Raw genomic sequence first — 25,290 nt, 5'->3', positions numbered from 1 at the left:
GCAAGCTGCACAGTCCCATAAGAAGGGTGTGATGAACCTCTTTTGTGTATTCTCTGCCTTGAAATCCCTGGAAAAAAGAGGTCAACATAAGACAGAATTGACTTGAAGGCATGATTATTATTTATCCAGTACTTGATAGGTTCTGTAAAGTTCGGGCTAAAAACTGGAGCAGATTCACCATCCCACTTATGTCACTCTGGCCTGCTTCCAATGGTTTACTGTAAAGATCTTTCTTTCTCCCGATGCCTGAAAAAGAATGAATCATTTTTCCAGCTGAAAGACATGACATCTCCAGGAAGTTCTCTGGCCTGGTGGTTATGACGGAGTCACTTCTCTGGTTCAGCTGAAACATTTCCTGTCCCCCCCCCCCAGGCATTTGGGGAACCAGGTTTCTGCTTGTCCCGATGATCAGTGGCCTTTACGGTTCAGCACTGAGACACGAAAAGGGAACTGGAAGGCAGACATTCATCCCTCGCCCTGGAGCTATGCGAGCCAGGCTTTCAGGGAACCTGTGGGACAACAGCTCTGTCACACGGAAACAGATCTTGGACGTATGTTACCACAGGTAACGCAGTGTTTATATTGCAGCCGGAGCTGGTTACGGTTGCTGGCCAAGGACAGAAAACGGAGTGGAATTTAGACCTTTCGTGGATGCAGAATATTGACCTGCTTCCTCCTGTCATATATGCATCAAAAATAGAGAGCTTCTCAAGAAGAGAGAAGGGACAAACTCAACTCATCATCTACCTGGCTGGACACACAGAAACTCAGAGTCAAGCAGTCAAAGTCCTCCTGAATGGACCTCTCCATCAGCATTCTTTTTTTCTCTGCATTCCAAGTTTTGTAAACTCAAATGATATAAAGATGTATGAAATGTGGTTTTTTTTGGAGGGGGGGTGATTCTTAAAAAGAAGAAGATGGGTTCAAAATTCTTCTCTGTACTTGATGGTTCTTAGTAGGAGCTGAAAGGAACGCCTAAGAGAAAGGAGGTTGTGGTTCTCAAGAGCAAGTTTTGTGAGTGCTAAGGTCAGGCTGGATAATGTACAAGGTTTTGCAACCTCGCAGGCTGTCTTTAGTAGGCGTGGTTGGGAGGGACCTTTTGGGGCTGTTACTAACAGCACTAACCAATCATTCCTTCCCTACCTCTGATTTCTAAGAGAGGCCCGCCCTTCTGCTCTGAGCTTTTTCCCCTCTCTGTTTAGTCTGTTGGAAGCAGTCCACGAATCTGTCAAGACCTGTTGCTACAAACAGTCGTGTTTGTTCTGAGTTTGCTGTTAGTTCTGTTCAATTGTAAGTAAATTTTACTATTCTTTCCATTCCTAATGTCTCCAAGTGAGTTAATGAGACTGCAAGGGCTGGTCCATGAGGAAAAGGGGTGAACTGCTTGGGGGAACCGGAAGCTATTGTGTCCTGTGAATCCCTGTGCTCTTCCTACACAGGTAGATGAATTTAATGAAACATTCAAAACTGTGCAACAGATTAAAAACTACCTGCAAAGGTAGCTTGAGAGACCCTACAGAGATCTCCTGCTTGTGGACCTGAAAAAGCAGAAAGAAAACTCGAAATGGCTATAGTAAACTGTAGTTCAAGCCTCAACTTTAAAATCGCATCTATTGAAAGTGCTTTTAACATTGAAGCACAAGCAAACATTGAAAGAAATGGCCAGCTAAATTCTTATTCATGCAGAGTTGGGCCTGAAATTCTTCCCATCTCACAGATCTCTCCCAAATCTCATCCTCTCAAAATAAACTTGGAAGGTTTAGAAGCAGTACATTCTACTTTGTTTTTGTTGTTGTTGCTGCCACCTTTCCCTTTCACTCACAGCACGACACTTGTAGCTGCCTGGGCAGTGATGGATGGTTCTCTTTTGGAAGGGCTGGTCAGCTGGAGATGCAGCTTTGTGCGCGTGATTGAGGGCTGCTGCTTCTAGAAAGCTGATGGATGGAAGGCTGGAATTATTTCATACTTCCTGGCAGCGTCGAGTGCCCTGCGTTGAGCTGAAGAACACTGTATTGGAAATAATGGTTTTGGAAGACTGGTAGTTATGAAAAAAAAGGGAAAATAATCTGATTGTCTTGGAAAAGCCATTCACAAGCCACGGAGGAGAAAAAGACACCTAAATTTCCCTAGAATTGGCTTCCCTGTGTGTAAGGCTACTGAAGGATCATAACAGAGACTAAATCCTATGTGCATAAAGGACTGGAGCAAACAAGGAATGACTGTTAGAGCCCGTGAACTCTGGTTTCTTAAGGTGGAAAATCCACTCTGGGTTTTAATGTGAACTTTAGAGGTATTGAATTGACTGGGAGCGGGAGGATTGGGATCAGCCCCTTGAAAGCTCCTGTAAAGTTTGAGCTAGAACCGAGAGCAGATTTATTGTAAAACTGAATAATCTGACTCACTGTCTTAGAAAGAGAAGGAAAGAAGTGGTCCAAAGAGTAGAGAGCTACATGTAGATCAAGAAAAGAGATGGAACAGCAGCTGGAAGAAAAAAAGGGGAGGAAAGAAGAGGAGGGGAAAGGAAAAAAGGGGGAAGGTGGTCAGTGGGGAAAGCCTCCCTGAAAAGCAAAGTCTTTAATTGCTTCCTTAAAAGTCCACCGGGAGGGGGCTGGGCGGTAGGCTCCTTCAGAAGCTGGTTCTGTAAAATTGGAGCCACCTCAAAAAAGGCCCTGTCTCTCGTTGAGGATTTATGGGCCTCCCTCGGGGTGGCCACCTGGAGGCGCCACGACTGAGATGATTTCGTGGGCTGGACATGGGATAAGAGATGCTGGTTTTAGAATTGGTATTCTGTAAAATGAAAATATTCTCGCTTTCCAGATTTTGGCGTAATGGGGCAGGGATGGCAGAATTTTTTAATGATACCAACCTTTGTTCCTTCAGGCCTTGCAACATTTTTTTAAAGTCATAAAAATGACGTGATCATCTAAAAAGCAGCTTGCCAGATTTTGAGAGAGAAATCATTAGGGTGATAATACGTGCTAGAATAATTGGATTTCTTATGGAAAGAAAATATTTTTGATTTTCCAGGTTTTTGGACTTGCCAGACTTGCAGAAAATATTGTTTATAGCTGATAAAGGGATGATAAGGGTATAAATTATGGCTGGGAAAGATAGTCAGGGCTACGAGAGAAGGATACCTGAACGACACCATAATTTAAGAGGGGAGAAAATTCTGTTGGGGACCAGGGTTTAAGATTTTTTTCCTGATACGCTGATGTGATTTTATAATTGCTTATGCTCTAGTCTGGTCTTTTAATTTTTAAAGATACTATTCATAGATGTGACTTAATTGAGAGTTAAACTTTTATAACAGAGAAAAAATGCCTTTGTAACACTTTTTCATGAAATTATTATTTCATTCTCAAGCACCTTATTGATTCCCCCCCCCCTCAGTTTTGTCGGAGCATTTTAAAGTTGGGTTACTTTCATGTTTAATTAATTCATAAAGTTTTCATAGCCAGACTCCTATAGCATGGTATTAGACTTTTATAGTCAGTAAGTTTTTTTGGGATCAGTGTAACACAACAAATAACACGTTAATATCTGCTCGCATATATCAAGTCAATAAAAAGAAGAAAGTAGAGATTTTCAGGGACAGTTTGGCTGTCTTGCCTGGGGCGCATAAATTAAAAGGCTAAAAGGTAAAGGTAAAGGTTCCCCATGATAGTTTTTGTCCAGTCGTGTTCGACTCTAGGGGGCGGTGCTCATCCCCGTTTCCAAGCCATAGAGCCAGCATTTGTCCGAAGACAATCTTCCATGGTCACATGGCCAGTGCGACTTAGACACGGAACGCTGTTACCTTCCCACCGAAGTGGTCCCTATTAATCTACTTGCATTTGCATGCTTTCGAACCGCTAGGTTGGCGGGAGCTGGGACAAGCGACGGGAGCTCACTCCGTTGTGTGGATTCGATCTTATGACTGCTTGGTCTTCTGACCCTGCAGTACAGGCTTCTGCGGTTTAGCCCGCAGCGCCACCACGTCCCTAAATTAAAAGGCTATTGAGAAGAAAGTCGGCCAAGGTGGCTTATGCCATTAAAAGGCAATATTTGAAAGCTAAAAACAGTAAGCATACAAACCATGTACTGTGGAAGGCCTGCCGAGATGGAAACCTGGCTGGCCTCCAGTGGGAGGGAGTTCCAGAGTCTGAAGGAGCAGCCACAAAGAAGGTCCTCTCCCATGCCCCCACCGAACACACCTGTGAAAATGATAGGACTGAGAGAAAGCCCCCTTCTGATGTTCATAAGAGACACACGGTGCTTGAGATACCTTGGATCTGAGCCGTTTAGGGCTTTGTAGGTTAAAACCAACAACTTTGAATTGTGCCCAGGAACAGATCGGCAGCCAGTGGAGCTGATGTAACGGGGTGTGCGTGTGTGTTGTGTGCTCCCGGTGACCAGCCCTGGTTAATCATCTGGCTGCAGTGTTTATGACCTGTTGACATTTCCAAGCACTTTCCAAGGGCAGCCCCACGTAGAGCGCCTTACAGTAATCCAGCTGGGATGTAACAAAGGCATGTGCCACTGTGGCCAGATCCGACCCTCTCCAGGAACTGGCGCAGATGGCCCACTAAGCTTTAATTGTGCAAATAATGATGCTCACCATGTTTCCTTTGGCACAAAGGATTGATTTCATTTGCGCATCGGGCCTCGCTAGATTTTTAACGCGAAGGAAGAGCAAACCTCTTGCCAAGCTCGGTCCGTTTTAATAACGTACTGTTTTGATTACATTTTTTAAATAGCAACCAACGATGGGAAAGATTCCAATAAATTAAGCTCTTGGTGGCTCGGATTTATAGGGAGCATAAAGTGGTCTTGATACATCAGAAGTCTATTTATTTCATTTCCCCTCTGCAAAGCGGGACAATTTATAAGGGGATGTCCATGTCGCTTTGGGTGTCTTTCCATAGCGAGGTGGCTGCTTTATAACACGGGCAAGCTGTTCGCTGAACGGAAGCCAGTGCTGCAGACATTGATGTTCAACCGTATGAAAACAGAGAAGGTCTTGAGTTCCAACACAGAGAGAGAGACAGACAGAGAGGCGGGCTATTCTTTCAGTTTATTGCACCTACATTATGCTGCTCTCTCCACTAACTTCTGAATTTCTGTTTCTCTTCCGAACCATGAGTCCTTCTAACTCTTCCAAATATGCACAAATGAATTTTAACGCCAGTGGTTTCCAATCTTGGGATCCCCAGATGTTCTTGAGCTACAGCACCGAGAAGCCTTCGCCACTAGCTGTGCTGGCCAGGATTTCTGGGAGTTGAAGTCCAAGAACGTCTGGGGAGCCCAAGGCGGGGAACCACTGCTTTAAACCAAGGTCTGAAACATTCAAAATTTACACCTTAAGAGGTGGGAGAAGCCTCTTAATTCTGCCTTCCACGTAGGCAGTAAAATTGGGAAGCTCCTTGAAGAAAGAGCTGGCTACCTTAATTTAAATTCTTGCTTGTGTAGACAATTTACAGTTGTCTATGCAAGCATCTTAACTCAGACTTTTAAGGAGTGAAAACACTCAAGATCTTGAGCATGGTTTGCCTCCTGTTTATCATGTCTGCCAAATTGGTGGGTTCATTATTCCTCACATTCAATTTTTCAGTGTGTGTCTTGAGTTCTTCCCAGGCTTAATATGAAGAAACGTGCAGGTCTGGGGAAAAAATGCTTAGAAAAAGAAAAGTCCACAGAGATGCCACTCATCTCTATCTGGAGCAGGGAATATCGGAAAACGTTGTTCTGTCTAAATGTAGTACATAAGCTAGTTCGTGTCCGCTAGTTCGTGAAGGTACAGATCGGAATTCAACTTCTCTCTGGGCTTGGCAGCAAAACTCCTATCTCACCAAATGTATCACAATGCGCATGGAAATATGTTAGAAGTTGTGGAGGGTTTGGAATGGACAGAAGCTTCTTGTGCTAGCACAACTGTCCCTATGTATTCTCAAAGGCTTTCACGGCTGGGATCTGATGGTTGTTGTGGATTTTTCGGGCTCTTTGGCTGTGTTTGGAAGGTTGTTCTTCCTGACGTTTCGCCAGTCTCTGTGGCCGGCATCTTCAGAGGATGGGAGTAGGAACTCTGTCCACGCTCTGCTTCATGCTCTGTCCATGCTCCAACTTCAGAGGACTGGAGTAGGAACTCTGTCCAAGCAGAGCATGGACAGAGTTCCTACTCCAGTCCTCTGAAGATGCCGCCCACAGAGACTGGCAAAATGTCAGGAAGAACAACCTTCACAACACGGCCAAAGAACCCGAAAAACCCACAACAACCACAAGTGTCCCTGATTGGTTGAGAATGGTCAGACAACGTATTGCCTGTGCTGGACAAGATGAAGCTGTGCTCCTTATTGCTTAAAGAACTCAGTATAGGAATAATGAGGGAGAACCAAGGTCTTTAAATTTGGTTCAAGACGTCTCGAGACATGGTTTCCATGTTTACAGAGTTTGCTGGCAGCCGTTAATGAACTAAAAACGGAAGAGGAAGAAGAAACAGGAAGTGACTGCAGAGACAGAAAGAAGAGGTAAGGAGGCCTCAGAGTGCCAGTCTACATGTAGAGCTAGAAAATGCAGGAGAGATAAAACACATTCAGGCTGTTGGTCTGGAATTGCCCCTCCCCAGTTCAAGTTGCTTGTTACAAAATGTGAAAACAGAATGACGACTATGACTCGATGTCAAGGCAGGCAATTAAAGAGCACCTGCAAAGATTGATTGTGTATCACTGGACAACTAAACGCGCAGGTGCCATCTTGAGCACTTAATCACTAAAAATACAGTGTCATGTCAGCAGAAGAAATACTTCCAAGTTGGTAGATTAAATTTGATGTATATTTAGGAAGGCAGCTATGAGCGATACATGGAAAGTAACAGAGGGAAATGTAGTGTCATCACTAAATACTTTTCCGATCCCTGTGGACAGTGATTTAGGTGAACGTTAACAGAATATTGATTGAGCCTTTAACATAATATTGGCTCATTTCATCATTTCATTTGTATCCCGTCTGTCTTCTGTGGGGGTTCAGGAGGGCTCCACAGTCACCATGTTATTCTCATTGCAGCTGTGTGAGACAAATTAAGCAGAGGGTCACTTAATTAAGTGGAGAGGCCAGCCATGGCCACCCAGGGGTTTTTAGAACTGAGTGGCCACTTGAACCCAACCGCTCTGACATTAGTTCAACACAAATGACTGCAGAAGTCATCTTGACTAAATGTGAGGAAGAACTTACTGGTGACAGGAGCTGCCCAGTGGTGGACTAAATAAACTTTGGAAGATGGTACGTATTTTCGGTGGAGGTTCTTAGGCAGGAGAGAAGAAGGTCAGGAGACTGCTGAAGAACTGGGTGGGATCTGTGAGAGATGAGGGAGGAAGTTGAGGGTCCCTGACAAGAGATCCCTGAACCTATTCCAGTTGGGAGAGGAAGGGGATGCAGGAGAGGAGTCATCTTGGATTCCTTCTTAAAAGGGCAATTGAAGGAAGGCAAGTTTCTACACTTTCTTTCCCTTCCCTCTGCCCCCCACCTTTCCTGTTCCCCAGATCTGAAAGTAGTGGTGTCTACCACCTTGCTTTTCTGGAGCAGAGAAAAGCAAGGAAGGTTCATTCCAAAGATGAACACCATGCTATCCTTCATCTTCCTTATGATATTTGGTGGTTGGGTCCATGGTTAGGAGCCTGGGTTGAGGAAACCAACAAGATGATGACGATGATGGTTTATTTGATTTATATACCGCCCATCTGGCAGTCAGGGTTACTCTGGGTGGTTAACAACAGATAAACAAGATAACAAGGGACATGACTTAACATACAACCTCATCCAAACAGAGTGTGATGTTATGCACAGCCCCCCAAAACAATCCCAATACAATCCTTGCTGTCTCAAGTTGTAACATATAAAGAATAACTGTAGCACAAAGCATCTGCTTGGATGTTGGTCCACCTCGTGAGAAAACCCGCAGCTTTTAGCTCTATGTGTCGGTGAGCCTGGAAATGTACAAATACCCCTGTTTCAGTTGGTCTTTTGGCATTAGTCTACAAAATGGACCAGTGCTCCTGCAGAATGTCAATATGACCCAGAAGGCTGCAAGGTTTTTAAAGGCCGTCTTAATAGTCAGATCAAAAATCCATGTAAAAGATGCTCCCCCCCCACCCCACACACTTTGGTCATTTAGCGTTAAGTGTATGCCATAGATCGGTTCATAATTGCTATCCAGGGATGTAAAAGAATATTACCGTATTTGAGTGTCTTGATGAAACCGAGGCTGTTGGGATTTATTATTAGAAGCAATACACCTTGTGAGGAAAATTGGCGATGCTATGAAGATGAAGGGGTATGTCTCAAAAATATCGTGCATACCAAAGAAAGCACATATTTTAAAATGCAGACGACAGAGCTGAGCATAATTTGGAGAAAAAGCTGACACGCAGCGAAGAAAAACTTTCACAAATTAGCTCTTCTTCCTCTTTTCTTACTGGAGGTTCGACATCATTACAACTATTTTGACTTTAGAGACAAATATTCACATTTTTTAAAATTCTTGATACAGGATTCCTTACATAAACCCTCCTGTTATAGCAGTTCCACTGGCTGCTGATCCATTTCCAGGCACAATTCAAAGTACTGGTTTTAACCTATAAAGCCCTCAATGGCTTGGGTCCAAGCTATCTCAAAGACCGTATCTCCCTCTGTGAGCCGACTTCGGCATTAAGATCATCAGGGGAGGCCTTTCTCTCAGTCCAACCATCCTCACAGGTCTGATTGGTGGGGAGAAACAAGACAGGGCCTTCTTGGTCATTGCTCCCAGCCTCTGGAACTCCCTCCCACTGGAGGCCAGCCTGGCCCCATCTTCGCAGTCCTCCCGCAAGCGGGTGAAGACCTTTCTCTTTAGGCAAGCTTTCCCTTAGTGGCTGCCTGTCTAGGACATTTTTTAAACCACAGCCATAAACACAGTATGAAAGAAATATAGGCTGAATCAGAATTGCATAAGTCACATAACAAACCTTTTAAGGTGGTATGGGAAGAATCGTTTCCAGTCTGTGGCCCCCTTCAAATATGTCAGGGCCATTTGGCCGCCATTGAGAATGGCTGCTCCAGGAGATCATAAACAGGGTGGTTTATATTTTGCTTCTTCTGAATCTGTTTCTCGTAATGTTTTTTACTTAGCATTTTAAATATAATGTTATTAATTCTTCTTTGATATTTGAATAATTTGCTGTTTTTAGGTTTTAATGTTGTGTTTTTAATGGTGTAAGTTGCCTTGCCTCCTTTTTAAAGGAAAAAATAAAAATATTTTAAATAAATTACTTAATACAATCCCTGACATACCAATACAGTGCACTTAAAAAAATTCATCAACCTCTGTGAACTTTTTCACTGCAGAAGGACAAAAGCATTAGGGAAAAAATTTCTTCTATTCTGCCCATTTTTCCTCAAAGTTAATTTTGAAGAAAAATGGAGAAGTCCTCATGTGAAAAACATGAGGTTTCTGGGCAAAATACAAGAGGTTTGTGTAAAACTCAAGAGTGCTTTTTGTTGGCTTTAAAAAATTTTTTGGTTCAGAAACAACTTGTGTGATTTTTTTCGTAAAAAGATCCCAAAATGGGGGGGTGAATTGCAGTACAACTCTTATCGTCTTGCCGTGGGGTGAAAACTTCCGAAACGTTTTGTTCTCACCTGTGAGAATAAAACAAGGAAAGATTTATATCCTTAATTAAAATCTGAACAGATGTCAGCGTGGGAAGAAAGCACAAGGACGCTTGATCTGATAAAAGGAAAAGTGTGGAGAAAAATACTGTGGGATGCAGACATACCCCACAGAACTGAGACGGAAGGATTTCCACAGTTGTTGTCTCTCTGTTGGCGTGAGACGGAAGGAGACTGGTTTTCTTTAAATGTAGGGGTGCTGGGAAGTCCTTGGGACCAAGTCCCGGGACTGAGTTCGAATCTTGGGATCTGAGTCCCAAAGCCCAAGGCCCAAGTTTTTAGTTCCTTGCGCCCCCAGGGAAGTGCCTGCATCAAAACAGCAGGCCTGGAAGGGAAGCCGGGTCTGCGCATGCACGGAGACGAGTGGGCCAACATCTCTTTCCGTGCCCCTGCGCATGCGTTGGCTTATCAGCTGGGTGGTGGCAGGAGCAGGCTCGTGGAAGGCAAGTTGGGACTGGTGCCTTTCAAGGTGGTGATGATAGGCAATGGTGGTGGCAATGGGTGGTAGGTAGGTAGGTCCACAAGGACTCGACAATGCAATTAGGACAAACACGTTCAAGTCATAAGTTGAGCCCAAGTCCCCCAAAAACCTGTGAGTTGAGTCTGAGACAAGTCACCGGTAGGACTTAGGTTGGACTTGACAGCAAGTCATGACTCATGAGTCCCCATCATTGGTGGTTCTCAACATTGAGTCACCCATGTGTTCTTGGACTGCAACTCCCAGAAACCCCGGCAAGAAAAGCTGGTGATGAAAGCTTCTGGGAGTTGCAGTCTAAGAGCACCTGGGTGACCCAAGGTGGAAAACCATTAGTCCAGTAATTGTGAACAATCTCTCTCTCAACAGGTGTGATCAGAAATGGGGGAAAGGATCACGTCTGATCACACTGGAAAGGGTCATTTTTCTGAGAGAGACTTCCCTAAAAATGACCCTTCTGTCCATGTGGACCATAAAGAAGGCTGACCGCCGAAGAACTGATGCTTTTGAATTGTGGGTGCTGGAGGAGACTCTTGAGAGTCCCCTGGACTGCAAAGAGAACAAACCTATCCATTTTGAAGGAAATCAACCCTTAGTGCTCACTGGAAGGACAGATCCTGAAGCTGCGGCTCCAATCCTTCGGCCATCTCATGAGGAGAGAAGACTGAGCGGAGATAGGAGAGCACTTTTTAAAGACTTGAAAGAGAGTCATACAGAGGAGGGGCAGGATCTGTTCTTGATCATCCCTGAATGCAGGACACGCAACAATAGGCTCAAGTTCACAGGAAGCCAGATTTCAGTTGAATATCCAGGAAAACTTCTGAACTGTTAGAGCAGTACGAGGATGGAACCCGTGACCTCAGGGTGTGGGGAGCGCTCCCAACACTGGAGGCGTTCAAGAGAATATTGGACCATCCTCTGTCAGATCTGCTTTGACTTGGATTCGTGCCTTCAGCAGGAGGTCGGACTCGATTGTCTGATGGGCCCCTCCCAACTCCATCGTTCGATGATTCTCGGGACTAAGCCTTGTGTGGCAGGGTTCACAGTGAGGTCCTACTGACAGATTCAGAACACGATGGGTCTCGGTTTGTGTGGAGGCTCTTTGGGCAATTTGCAAAATTTTCCCACCTCTTAAACCTTGGCTTCCCAATTAAGGCTTCCAGCAGACGATTTTTTTCCCCCGTAGCAACTGGGTCATGCCGGTGTTGCAAGAAGCTGCATCACTCCCCCCTGTCCTGACACCCTGATGACATGTGCTTTACTTCCGTTCTGTCTCCCTGGAACAGTTTATGGAATCTTAAATAAACCCGTGTCATCCATGATCCTCCATAAATCTTCATTACTGCAGCTGCACAGCTGCTGGTCTAAACATTTCTCCCCTGTCCTAATCGTTCCCAGGCTGACCGTCACTCTTGCCGAGGTCAAGGAGTTCACAATATTTTATTTCCAATGAGTACATTCAGCCCAGCTTTTCTTCCTCTTTCCGTCTCCTTTGAAAAAGTAAGTGTAATCATTTTACCAAAGAAAACATCTTGGTTTGGGAAGGAGGTGGAGCTGATTTCCTCTTGTGAGTGGAGCAAAGTTCAGATTTGGGGGGGGGGGGGAACTCAGGAAGAAAGATGACGAAGAGGAGCAGAACCACTGCATTAGCAGAGATGCCCCGCTTGATGTCGGTAATCCGTTCCAGGAAAATTGCTGTTAAATGAAATCGTTGTCAAGCGGGAAAAAAAACACCCATTGGAATGCATTGAAAACCGGTTAATGCGTTCCAATGGGGAAATACCTCATCATCCAGCGAAGATCGACCATAGAGAACCGCCGACCAGCTGTTTACAATCACTGTCTTCCGAAGCAGGGGTTCGGAAAACAGCCATTTTGCGAAGGGAAGCCAGCCATTTTGCAAAGGGAAGCCATTTTGTGAAGCCGGAAAAAAAACATCATTTTGCGAACAAACAGTTTGCAAAGCAGGGTTCTAATCAATGTCAAACGAAAAAACCCAATAGGAGCCATTGTTTTGTGATCGCAATAGCGATTGCAAAAAACTCATCATTAAGCGATTTCATTGTCAAGCGGGGTCATCATCAAGTGGGGCACCACTGTATAGCCCTCTTTGTGATATTCTTAATTTCTGATTACTTTGATTTTTAAGTATGTCTTCTTCACAAATAGATCTTACTAAGACTCCTTAGATGACAGAAGATCTGCTCCTACTGAAGACTGGAACTGTGAGAAGAAATGGTTTGTTGGTATGCAACAACACAAATGGACTCAGTTTATCGAGTCTTGCTGGGGCTATTATGGGAGTCGTCTTGATGAAAAGCAGCAATCCAAACTTCCCTGGTCACTTCCTTTCCATTCTTGAGAGAACACCTTGGAATCCGGAGTTGCATTCCAGCAGTACTTCCACTTCACCCAGAAGCTGCCGTTCTGCCAGTTTCTGATTGCGAGGGGCAGTAGTGGGGGCCGGGGACTCTCTTTTCATGGGATCAATGACTCCCCCTCCAAGTTTTAGCCTGAATTTCACAAGAGCTGTCCAATGTGCTGAAACCATCGCCCCAAAGCTTCAGCACTCTGGAGAGCTCCGGTAAAGTTCAGACTAAAATGAGGGAATGGATTCACACTCCCTCCCCCAAAATCAAAGTCATCAGTTTCCGTGAGCAGAACTGATCCACTTCTTCTTTCGATGTTCCTGCATCTTCTTGGGCTTGCATTGGGCCAGTTAGTTACCCTCAGAGGCAGACCAAAACCATCACAGTGTGACCAGATTTTTGAGGGTGGTGGTTTCTTGATGATTGTTTCATGAAAAACCACTCCAAGATTTACATCCTTTTCAGAGACTGGAAAATAATAGTACGTGCTTGTGTGCAAGCTAGTGAAATTTTTAATGGGACCTCTGTTTTCTTCTTAGCCATCTGCCTCTGAGTTACAGAGGGAAGTATAAAAAATGGTGCATGTCAAAGCCAGAACACCCTGAAAAGGTCAGACTCATAATTCTGGATTACCTTTTGGGGCTTTTACCACGATCAATATGTAGGAGTATGCTTCAAGACAGGGTTGCTGTTTGACAAACCTACAAGAAACTGGATTTTAATGAACATTTGAGAGCTGGTTTGCTGAGAGATTGGAATTTTGAGGTGCAAAAGGGTCTTTTTTCACTCTTTCCCCCCCAACATTGTCCAGGAGTCACTGCTGAGGAACAATGAACACTAATGGGTTATTTGGCTGAGCTCTACGAAAGTCACCTCTCCAGTAGGGCGTAGAACTAGTTTTATAGGGTAGGCGTGTGTGGGCTTTAGATTTCTAGCATCTATTTTTGTGGTTGATGTTTTATCCTCATACAGCCAGGGTAGAATCTCGCCTGAACTTTGGAATGCCTGTCGGCAATTTGATTCTTAAAAAAAAAAAAAATCTCTGATTGTGGGGATCTTGCGCTTCTGTACCCATGGTTCAAAAAGCCAAGAAATGGCCTCAAATTGGTGCAGAATATCACGCCTGTGTTGCCTGCGGGAAGAAAGATGGCAAGCTTTACATCGCAAAGGGCTACATGAATATTGACAACACCAATGGCTGCAGTCTAGATGGTCTAAGACAGGGGTGGGCAATTAATTTCTATAGGGGGGCCACATGAAAAGTCTGAACTGTGTTTGGGGGCCGAACCAACTTTACTTAAAAATAAAATGAAACAGTGATGTTATGATTGTTTTTATTTTAAACTTGTTATTCTTCACAAATACTAAAGAGGTTTTTTGCAGTATGTTAAAGATAAGCAACTGACCAACTTTAGACAAAAAGCTGTAAATGGTTTTGATGTTCAAAACTGTCCACGGGCAGGACAGGAGCGGCCCGCGGGCCGTATGGGGCCCTTGGGCCGCACTTTGCCCAGGTCTAGTCTAAGATGACAGCGGTCAAAATATGGGGAACAGCATTCCATTTAAAAAAAATCATAACTCAAAAACTAGGCCCCGCTGTCTGCTCCATCTGTGTCAAAATTGGTGGTGGCCTGAAGTCGAATTTCAAAGTGATACTTTTTTGTTTTGTTTGGGGGGTCCCCATTTTTACAGTTGTGTTATGGAATGCTGATTCGCTCGGTGCCACAATTTTAACAATACTAGGCCAAAAAAAAAAAACAAGAAAACCCTGACTCAGCATTAAGACGCTTTCTAGCACCTTATTCAGACCACCTGCTAGACCTAAATAAATAAATAAATCTATGGATTTTTTTTTTTGGGTGGTGGTAAAATCTTCCATGTGCCTCCAGCAATTTAGCCACAGATGTTTACAACTGCAGTCTAAAAAACTTAATGTCCCCAAATGCTGGTCTCTTCTCAGAGGTGGGGCCACAAATTGTCTAATCACAGAGTACACGGCCCATCACATTATAAGAACCTCCTCTGTCATGGTGCAAATGACATACAATTAGATTTTTTTTAAAAAACATGAGCTCCAGAATCTGCACTAGAATTGAGCAGAGCTCCTGGTAATTTCCCAGAAAAATAATAATCACTTCTTGTTTACCCCAAGTGTTGTTTGTTCCAGGAATATAATTTAGTGCTGAGGGGGGCAGAGGGGAGTCATTTCCAGAGCTGAGGTTAAGAAATGGTTGCCCAGTTCTTCTGGAAGTTGCTCGTGGCGCAGCTTAAGATGAATATTGGTAGTTTCAGACATAAACCACCTCACCTCGCCAAGCACCCATCATGATCTTTTGGAATAGAGTACTGATGCTTGTAGCATCTAAACTAATACTTGTGGACATGTGGACAGCAGGCAAAGAAATTGCCCAGTTGTTTTTCCCCTGTCTTTTCTAGATTTACATGTAGATTGGTGCTCTTAGGCTTCCCTCCTTCTTTCTCTCCACCAGGATTGCTTCTTCTCTTCCATAGTCACACAATCAGCACTAGGCTCTTGCACAGTGCTGGGAGGGACCAAATAATCCTAACGCTGCCTTTCCTGAGTGCGTTGTCCAAATCTGAGGTGCCTTCGAAGCCTGCACCCCTGGAGTTCTTACTGCACACAGAACCCATGACGATACAGGGAGGCTGTGATGCCTTAACTCATTGTGCTTTGCACGCTTAGCTTCCGGAACAGCCCTTCAGTTTCAATTCTTGCCCTGTTCAATTAAGAACCAGCCCCTTCCCGTTGTTCAGAGGAGACCGGCTCACAACCCCCAAGGACATGTCATGCTGAGCTCTTGGCGCTATCGCTGCGTCCTGCTTGCTAGCGTGGGGCGCTTCGGATTGTCTTGGCTCACAATGGGGCCTAATGAGAAAACACGCCACAATGATTATAGATAAAGGCAATTACTACAGCGTAATTAGTTCCAAACATGAGAGCTTTTGTCAGGCGCCCGTGCTGTCTTTCCGCAGTATTCTACCGAGTTTCGGCCCCCAATCTTTCATCTCTGTAGAACGACTTGGAGGGCTCGAGAGAAGAACCACACAAAGGCTTTCGTTCATCTTTGAGGGGCAGAGAGGAAGAAACAGCCCTAGGGAGCCCCGTGCTGCTTTGCCAAAGTTTGCTTCATTGTTATTGACACATCAGGGCAGAACTTTCCTATCCCCGAATGTGACTTTGACCTGCATGCTTCTCTTCTGAGGGAGACGAAAGCGGGGAGCCACTCAGCACTGCTGAAAATGGCCGCCATACTGGGCTGAAGCAGCGGCACAGGACCATGAAGGGCTTCTCAGATGTCGTCCTCCCGATCGGTTCAGCCCTCTGGCTAGTCCATGTCCAGTTTGGACTGTTGTCCAGGCTAAAACTACCAGGGCTCTGATTTATTTTAGGACTACAAATCCCATAATTCTCCAGTCTGGGAGTTGCGCTTGACCAGGCAGAAACTTCATCGACACCTAAATGTGGCTCACCTGGGAGAAAAGGCCTAAACTAGGAAGCTTTGTGTATTAGCTCGGCCTAGTTCCACCTAGCTTCATGGTCAGAGAGGAAGCTCCCAGGTAGCACTGGGGCAGGAACAGGAAGTTGGCGCTCAGCTAAGCTCGACTTCCATTTTAGGCCTTTCTCCCAGGTGAGCCACCTTTAGGGGTTTGTAAGGCATTGGTATGCCAGGCAGAACTCCCAGAATGAAGGATTACGGGATTTGTAGTCTAACCCCCCCTCCCAAATCCTGTTCCTAGGATTTGGGAGGGGGGGTTAGACTACAAATCCCGTAATCCTGACAAATCCCGTAATCCCCCTGACATTGTAGCTACCAGTTGCCTGTGTGTGTGACTGTGGGTGATACCACATAGACTACAAGCCCTAGTGGTCAGAAAGGAGTCACATTCCTTGGCAATGTCTAGGAAATTATATAGCTGATGCAGAACTCTGTGAGGACAGTAAAATTAGTGCCTGTAGATCAGTGTAACTATGGTTCAGTTATATGAGAGTTAGTGTTTTGCCGTGGCTAGAGTGTGGGGCTAGGACTAGAGAGTCTTGAGTTCGAGTCTCTGCTTGGCTATGGAAACTCACTTCTTATGCCTCTTATCTACCTGGAAAGACCTGTTAGAGTCACCCTAATGTTTCATGGTTTTTCACAACACTAGAAGATCCTGATTCCTCACAATTAGTAAACTCGTGAGCATTGGCTTACGTTGCTTTTTTCAAAAGCAGAATTTGGCGAAGGCCGTCCTGACCCGGTTACAAGAGCTAACCTGACGCCCACTCTCACAGGCCCTGGAAGAGACCAGGAGCCGAAGAGGCCCGTCCTCGTCTCCACTGCCGAGCTAAACGGCTTTAAGATTAATACCAGCATTAATGATTGTTTACTTTCCATTCCATTACACTTAATAAATAATTAAGGAGCCAGGCAGACTGCTTGGCGTAACTCCAGCAAGAACAAATAAGGGTGGGGTGGGGGAGGTTGATGCTAGGGGCATCCACGCATGCATGCCAGGGAAAAAAACGCAGACCGGGAACAATATGTGCCGGGTGTGTGTGTGGGTGCTCAGCCCCCTGGACGGCACTGGGTTCTCTGCGTTGCCTAGACAGTGTTTTCAGGTGCAGGTTTAGCCTTGCGAAAAGAAGATTCAGGGGAGATAAGATAGTGCTTTGCAAGGACTTAAAAGATATTCATTCATACAGAAGAGGGAAAAGATCTGTTCTCGATCATTCCTGAATGCAAGACACATAATAATGGGCCCAAGTTAGGGAAGCCAGATTTCAGCTGAATATCAGGAAAAACTTCTTGACTGTTAGAGCAGTACGAGAATGGAACCCATGAACTTGGGAAATGGTGAGTACTCTAACACTAGAGGCGTTAGAGAGAAAATTGGACGACCGTCTGTCAGATCTGCTTTGACTTGGAATACTGTCTTGAGCAGGGAATTGGACTCGATGGCCTTAGAGGCCCCGTCCAACTCCATTATTCTGTGGTCCTTCGATTATTGGCAGCATAAGTCGGGCTCATTAGCTGGTGGGACTAACTGCAAATGCTTGTACAGTGGTGGCTCGCAAGACGATTGCCTCACGGGACGATTAATCCGCAAGACGATGGGTTTTTGCGATTGCTGTTGCGCTGTGCAAGATGGTGTTTTTTTTAGACCGAAGCTTTGTAAGACTCTCCCCCCCCCCATTGGAACACATTAAATAGATTTCAATGCATTCCAATGGGGAACCGCATTTTGCAAGACAATGTTTTCGCAAGACAGCGATTTTCGCAGAACGAATTAACATCGTCTTGCGAGGTACTACTGTATTTGACTTCAGAAAGGAATACAAACCCCAGCAGTTCTGAAAAATAGCAAGTTTGGATAAGGGTCAGAGGCCATTCTCTCGAGATTTCTCACAAGGGCTTAGTTAGAAAAGGCAACGGCATGCCGGAATCCAGTCTGGCCGGGTAGCTTTTCGGCTAATAAAGCCGTAACGGTCTGGAACGAGGATTTATCATTCCAAGCTGACGTTTGTTCAATACTTTGAGTCGATGACCCCGATGTTGGCTCTGAGCTATGGTTCAATTTGTGAAAGCTGCAATTTTAAACATGGGGCACACGATTAATCAACAATGGTGCAAATTGACGATTTAGCAGGTGGGGGTGTGTGGAGGGAAACCGAAGCGGCTTGAGTAGAAAGCTCTAGAATTCAGGAATTATACTGGCAAAGGAGTTGGATATTGTTCAGCCGATCCTGACCAACTGGTAGATTATTTACATTTACAGGTTCACTTCTCGCTATTGCTTAAATTATTCAAGGAAAGCGAGCATTCGAGGGAGCAATATTTTCTCGAGAACAGCAGGATAAATTGTGCTGGGGGATATAGTAGGAATTTTTTGTTTCAGGAGCTCCATCTCTTGAGGCAGGCCTCTGTTTCAGAACAGCATCTCTACCTGGGTAGAGGTAGAAGGCAGGGTCCCGGGTTTCATAGAGATGGTTTCTCCTCCCTGGGATTTTAGCTTGCCTTTTAATGCAAAGGGTGCTGCTTATATATCACCCTATGGCACTTAAAGCACTGGCTGGGAGGTTTACAATTCAATTATGCAGGCTATACATTGTCCTTCCCTCCCCCCTGCAAGCTGGGTACTCAAGTTACCAACCTTAGAAGGATGGAAAGCTGAGCAAACCTCAAGCCGGCTACCTGGGACTGAACCTGGGTCATGAGTAGAGTTTTGGCTGCGGTATTGCAGTTTAACCACTGCTCCATGCGCAGTGTGGCCAGGAGCTATCCAGAGTGCTGAATGTATTTTGGGGGCTAGGATCCAGAAGCTCAGAGAAGCCCTGTAAAGTTCAGACTAAAATGGAGAGAGGATACAGAATTCCCTGGAAAATCAGTCTCCGGCTGCCATGATTACATAGAAAGCTGCCTTTTCAATGAAACCAAAAGCTAGCATTTCTATGTCAATATGGTCTACTTTGGGTAGGGATCCATAGCTTTTCACATGTCAGTGAGTTTTAGTTTCCATAAACAGCATGGGCAAAGGATAATGGATGTTTGAGATCCATTACATTTGGATGGCAAGAAAATATAGTTTTAGAGTTTTAAAGCTTAAAAACAATTTTTTTAACCTTGTCTAACCTGCCCTGCTGTGTTGTTTTAAACTACATCCTTGCTGGGTTTAGTATTCTTTTAAAATGCATTTGCTTGATTTTAACGGTTTAACCGTGGGGCTGTTTACATGATTTTGCAATTTGTAGCTGAAGACGGTTTTATCTTTTATAAAAAATATATAAAAATATATGTGGTGCTGGAGAAGAGCATTGTCTGGCCCCTGGACGGCCAGAAAGACTGGTTGGTGGGTCCTAGATTGAATCAAGTCTATCTCTGGAGGCAAAAAATGTTGAAGCTGAGGCTGTCCTACTTTGGGCCCATCGTGAGGAGGCAGGATTCTCTGGAAAAAGACCACCATGCCGGGAAAGGGGGAAGGCAGCAGGAAAAGAGGAGGATCAAATATGAGATGGACTCACTACCTAAATGAAGCCACAGACTTTTGAGTTTGCAAGAACTGAGCAGGGCTGTCGAAGAGAGGACAAATTGGAGATCACTCAATAACGGGGTGGCCCTTTGCCCCCAAAAGGAAATTTGTATTTCTCCCACCCCCCCCCCAGCATGGGAAACCCCGCTCCATCTATTTGTTTGTTGGTTGCTTTACTGTATGTGGCTCTCCTGTCTTTGTTTCCCTGAGCCCAAGGTGGCTGGCTTGGCTCTCGATTTCCGCCCTTTATCCTAACAACGACCTTGCAAGGTGGGGGGGGGAAGAGAATGTAGTTGTCCCAAGTGAGTGTCACCCCGTGAGTGTCAGGAATGAGCAGAGTCAAGGACTGCTGAAGTACAGCTTGCTGATGCTCAAATCAGTCTGGCTTAAATGGCATCACCCCCCCCCGAAAAAACAACAACAGTGACAGCGAAGATCAACACACTTTTTGATTCTTCCGAGGTGACCACGATCAGCTGTTTTGGCTTATTTCGCCCCAAGAAGTAGGAGACGGATGAAATTGCTTAAAAATCCCGGTGTGCTGTAGATGGGTCTTGAACCAAGACCACAGAGATGAAGAAATATCTTTAATAAAACGAGTGAGATGTTACCACTTTGTTTTCGTTCAGCTAGACCAAGGGGTGGGTTGGTTCTAAGGAAGGCTGTTTTGCACTCAGACGTTTTGAGGACTTTTTAGTATATTCTCTACCTTGTAAGGTTGGTTTTTTCACCACAAGAAACCACCTTAATGTTTTTGTCCTTCCCTGGAGTGTGAAAAGAGCAAGGTGGTTGATGGGCCTGGAAGAAGGGGAGTTTTGCCCCATCACTAGCCTATTGAACCCACCTGGCAGTCCCCCACACCAGGTGAAGTAAGGGTAGCGTGGCAGAGTGGTCGGGGCATACTCTCTGTGGTGGCCAAGCATCCTTCACAGTTTGATATCCTTACTCTTCAGAACGAGAGAAGCTTTACAGGTAAACACATAAAACGTCGCACGCTTTCTACCGTTGTTCCCGCTTTGAAATAAAAACATCCCGGAATCTCACCGACCAGGTAAACGAGGAGAAAGTGCCCCGTTCCATTGTACGCAGGACGTCGGTCAATTAATTTTTCAGAGAGCTTTCAGGGTATTACAAGACGCTTCTGTGCTGACTCCGCACCCTGAAGTGTGTTATGTGAGTGCGTGGAGGGATTGAATGCTCCATCCGGTTCATTAATGGAAGTATACAAAACTTCAAGGATGTGAATATTTGAAACCCCTGACAGGCAACAACCCCCCCCCCCCCCCGTATGAACAAACGAGGAAACAAAAACATGTTCTCAAACGGGAGGTTGCCATCAAAAGAAAGTCTCTCAGTTCAGTTGTTTCCGAAAAAGAGATAAAATTTGCAACTTTGAGTGCCTAATTGTTACTTCCTCAAGATGCCCAAGGTATTTCCACGGCTGGGTTTTTTTTGTGTGTGTTGTTGTTGTTGTTGTTGTTTTTGCCAAGGAAAGCATTTGGGGGTAAGGTGATAGCAAATCAACAAAATGAATAATTTGCGCGCCATTTAAAATAAACGAAAGTGGCATTATGTTGCGGTCTGCCTTTTCAGAGGGCTGTTGTCACCGAACCATTAACTCCTAGCAGCTGAATTGAGGGCACTGGTTTCTCCTAAAATCAAGTTCTACTTGCCAGTAAAAGGCCCAGATCTGCCAAGGACACCAGAGATCAGAATGCTTGCTGTTATCATTATGGTTGCAAGGACTTTGCTGAATTGCACATGATTAATAACATGTCAAGTTGGCCGGATCGCTCAGTGAGTGAGGCGGTTGGCTGCAAGACCCAGAGGTTGGGAGTTCAATCCCCGACTGTGCCTCCTCTGCATAGAGCCAGCCTGGGTAGCCTTGGGCAAGCTGCACGGTGGTCCCAGGGCAACCCCAGAAGACGGGTACAGTAAACCACTTCCGAGTACTCTCTACCTACTGGAAAGGGTCAGAATTGACTTGACGACATACAATTATTATTATTATTATTTAAATAACCTGTTAGGAGTCCAGAAAAGTACTGGGAAATTCTCTCTGGTTCCCCCTAGGGGCCAATTATGATACTGCACCATGAAAATAACTTTTAAAAAATGTAAAAGACAAGACTGAAGAACACTTACTTTGTCCCTTCAGGTTGACCACAGAATGGTGCAAAACCCAAAGAATTCCTGTCACAAGGGCAGTAAACATGCTTTCAAATGCCCTTAACAATTAAATTTTTAGAGTATTTAGTGATTACTTGGTAACATAGGTACGTATTTCTCATGATGCCAGCAAAATAAATTTGAAACAAGTGGTCACATATAGAGTTGGGCGTGAATTGCTTCATGCTGGGTTGCTGTCAGTCATGGGTGTGTTCCCATCCCACAACCCACTTCACCTTAGAAACATGTATTTCTGTTTTTTTTAATTGTTTTCAGGCAGTAGATAAGTGAAACCGCGGGTACTGAACCTGTGGATACGGTGGCCCTACTGTATTAGTGCAAATTCCCCACCGGACAGCGTTGACACTTCCCACTTCGGTCTTTTTGCTTTGCTGAAGCCGAACACGCCTGGCTTCCTTTCCAGAGACACAAAGTCTTCCTTCCTTTTTTTTTTTTTGCAAGTGAAAAACTCCTTTTGAGCTTTTATTAACCCAATGCATCATGATGTCCTGGAGCTGAGAAGGAGGAAAAAATAAAATCAGTAAGAGAGGGCTCTGGGGTTAAGAGAAAACATCAGAAAACACATTTTCTCCTTACCTCTAAAGAGTTCTTTTCCGGCAAGGATTGCTGCTGCTTTGAGGAAAGCTGAAAAAAAAAAACACAAATTGATGGTTGCAACAGAGATTGTCCTGAGCAATGTCCACTGTGCAACCTAGGGTTTTATCCAGGTTTACTCTGGTGTCACCCTGGCATTGCAGCAATTAGTCATTTTACACCCAGGGAGAACTTCAACCCCCCACCCGGTCTTTGCAATGAAACTGGGATGATTTATAACAGGATGCATTGGGGGGAGGGCCAGCTCCTCTCCAGCTATTGTAAAGATTGCTGCTGAGCTCTGAGGGACGAAAGGGAGGCTGAAGGGGATGGTGTATGACCTCATGGTCCTTGGTGAAAACGTCATGAAACGTTGACCTCTTCCAAGCTCTGGTGCCTCTACACCACAGAGTTTGCTTGTTTTGCATACCCATGGTTCAAGATGGATTTTGAAAGTCAAGATCTCAATTCTGTTGTAGTCTTGCTTCTCAATTCTGTTGTAGTCTTGCTTAGAGCAGACCCATGGAACTCACAGGCCAGAAGCTTGTTGGCTTACGGAGGGCAAGAGCAAAGTCCACTGTGCAACCTAGGATTTTATCCAGGTTTACTCTGGTGTCACCCTTTGGTTCCCTTTGCTTGCTTGCTTCTTCGTTGGGTGACCAATATTCCTTGGTTGTTCAACGGATTGCGCAACTGTTCACGCAACAGGCAGCCTGGGAAATGGAAAAACTGCCCATATGATGAACATGAAGCACAGGCTAAACCACAACAGCATTCTTGGCCAACGGATCTACCGTTCAGCAATTGCTTTAACGGCCCACTCTAAATAAGCCATCAGGGTTAGCCATTGGACTTAGTCCAGAAGGCTAATGAATTACTGTTTTTTTGCATCTCATTGCATCATGTAAAACTCAATGGAACTTTGACAGGATGTTCAATGTATATGCGATATTCAAGGAGTCTTTTAAGACTACCAGCCCCCAATGAGTTTCCATGGCCGAGCAGAGAGTTGAACCCAGATCCCAGAACCACAGAATTATGGAGAAGGGGCTTATAAGGCCAACGAGTCTAACCTGCTGCTCAGGAATCCAAGTCAAAGCAAATCTGACAGATGTTTGTCTGATTGTCTCTTGAAGGCTCCAGTGTTGGAGAGCTCACCACCTTCCAAAGTCACCGGCTCCATTGTTGTACTGTTCTAACAGCTAGGAAGTTTTTCCTGATGAAATCTGGCTTCCTGTCACTTGAAACCATTCTTACTCGCCCTGCGCTTGGGGATAATTGAGAACAGATCTTGTCCCTCCTCTGTAGGATTACATCTTAAGTCTTTGAAGAGTGCTATCTAATCTCTCCCCAGTCCTTAAGGCTAAACATGCCCAGTTCTTTCAGACTTTCCTCCTAGGGCTTGGTTTCCAGCCCCCTGATCCCCCTGGTTGCCCTCCTCTGAACTTGTTCCAGTTTGTCAGCATCCTTCTTGGAGTGTGGTGTCCAGAACTGGCACAGGACTCAAGATGAGGCCTAACCAGTGCAGAATAGAGGAGAACTAGTACTTCATGGGATTTGGAGACTATACTTCTGAAAATGCATCCTAAAAATAGCATTGGCCTTTTTTTGCAGCCACATCACACTGCTGGCTCATATTCAGCTTGTGATCTATGATGATCCCAAGATCCTTCTCATGCGTAGTCTTGCTGAGCCAAGTGTCCTCCATCTTGTAATGGTTTGTTTTGAGTTTTCCCCCCATAGGTGTAGAAGTTTGCACTTATCTCCTAGCTTGTAAGCTGATATTCTATCCACACCAGCTTTCATTGAGAAGTGTAAGAAATGGTTCACTATTGCCACCCCTCTAGGAGGTTCCATGGCTGAGTGGAGAATGGATCTGCCCCTGTATTTCAATCCTTCTACTCTAGAATGGGGACTGGATAAGAACATTTCCTCCTGAAGATGCCAGAGAAGGACAGGAGAGAAAAGCCACTTAAGAGGAGGAAGAATCTTAGAAGACAAAAATTGAGCTGGAAAGGACCTAAAAGAGTGTTGAGTCGAACCTCGTGCTCAATGCAGGAATCCAATACAGGGATGCACTCCGAAGCCCACCTTTCTAGCTAGAACCAGACAGAATTTATCTGTGCAAAAACACGACCAGAAATGTGCAGCACACGGAGGCAGCTGGCTGAAACCCTGGCAAGCCTATCCTTATCAGGTTCCTTTGCTCACCGAAGTCTCAGCGGCCGGGTTAATTCAGTCTCATTTCCTTCTCTGGCACAATTAGACTCCACAGCTGAATAGATTCAAAAGCCTCCAGTCGGGCTCCTCTGCAACCTGCCTTCCTACAGTCAACCAAAGGAACAATCATGGGGTCGGATTACACCTACTCCCAGACCGTTTTTCTCAGTGTCAGATTTCTCCCCACACCTCCTGAAAGGAGGGCCGAGAGGGCGGGCGGGTGAACGGAGCAATTAAGGTGCCACTGCTCTTGGCAATTCTCTGGGGGTGAACTTCACCCCGGCACGCCATCGAAAGCACGGATTGCTTTGGGCGACAGACTCAGCGTTGAAACAAAGACCCCCCCCCGGTCCCTGAAAATTACAGCACGCGCTTTTGACAATTACACCTTGCGTCGGTGTCACAGCATAAAATGAGATGAAATTCAATGTTTTACATAGGCGGATGGCTTCACCTGTTTGACTATTATGTTCTGCCACACGCAGGTCGCACTGTGGGAAGGGAGAAGGAAAAATAAAAGCGCCGCTCCCATGCATTTGGCATACTTTCTGCTCAGGCTCCTTCTTTCCTGGCCCCTGACTCGTGCCAATCACAGTTTCTATTTCTGCTGCTGGCGGAGGCATGCTTCTTAATGCCCCCACACGAATTTAACATGTACACGCATGCAATCTGAAATCTTCTGTTTCGTGCTGCGTGCAACCGATCGGTTTCGCTCGATGTGCTGAAGAACGAGAGGCACGAGAAAAAACTTCT

This window comes from Pogona vitticeps, chromosome 7, assembly GCF_051106095.1.
Source record: "Pogona vitticeps strain Pit_001003342236 chromosome 7, PviZW2.1, whole genome shotgun sequence".
Taxonomy (NCBI): Eukaryota; Metazoa; Chordata; class Lepidosauria; order Squamata; family Agamidae; genus Pogona; species Pogona vitticeps.
Note: the sequence above shows the minus strand (reverse complement) of the source record.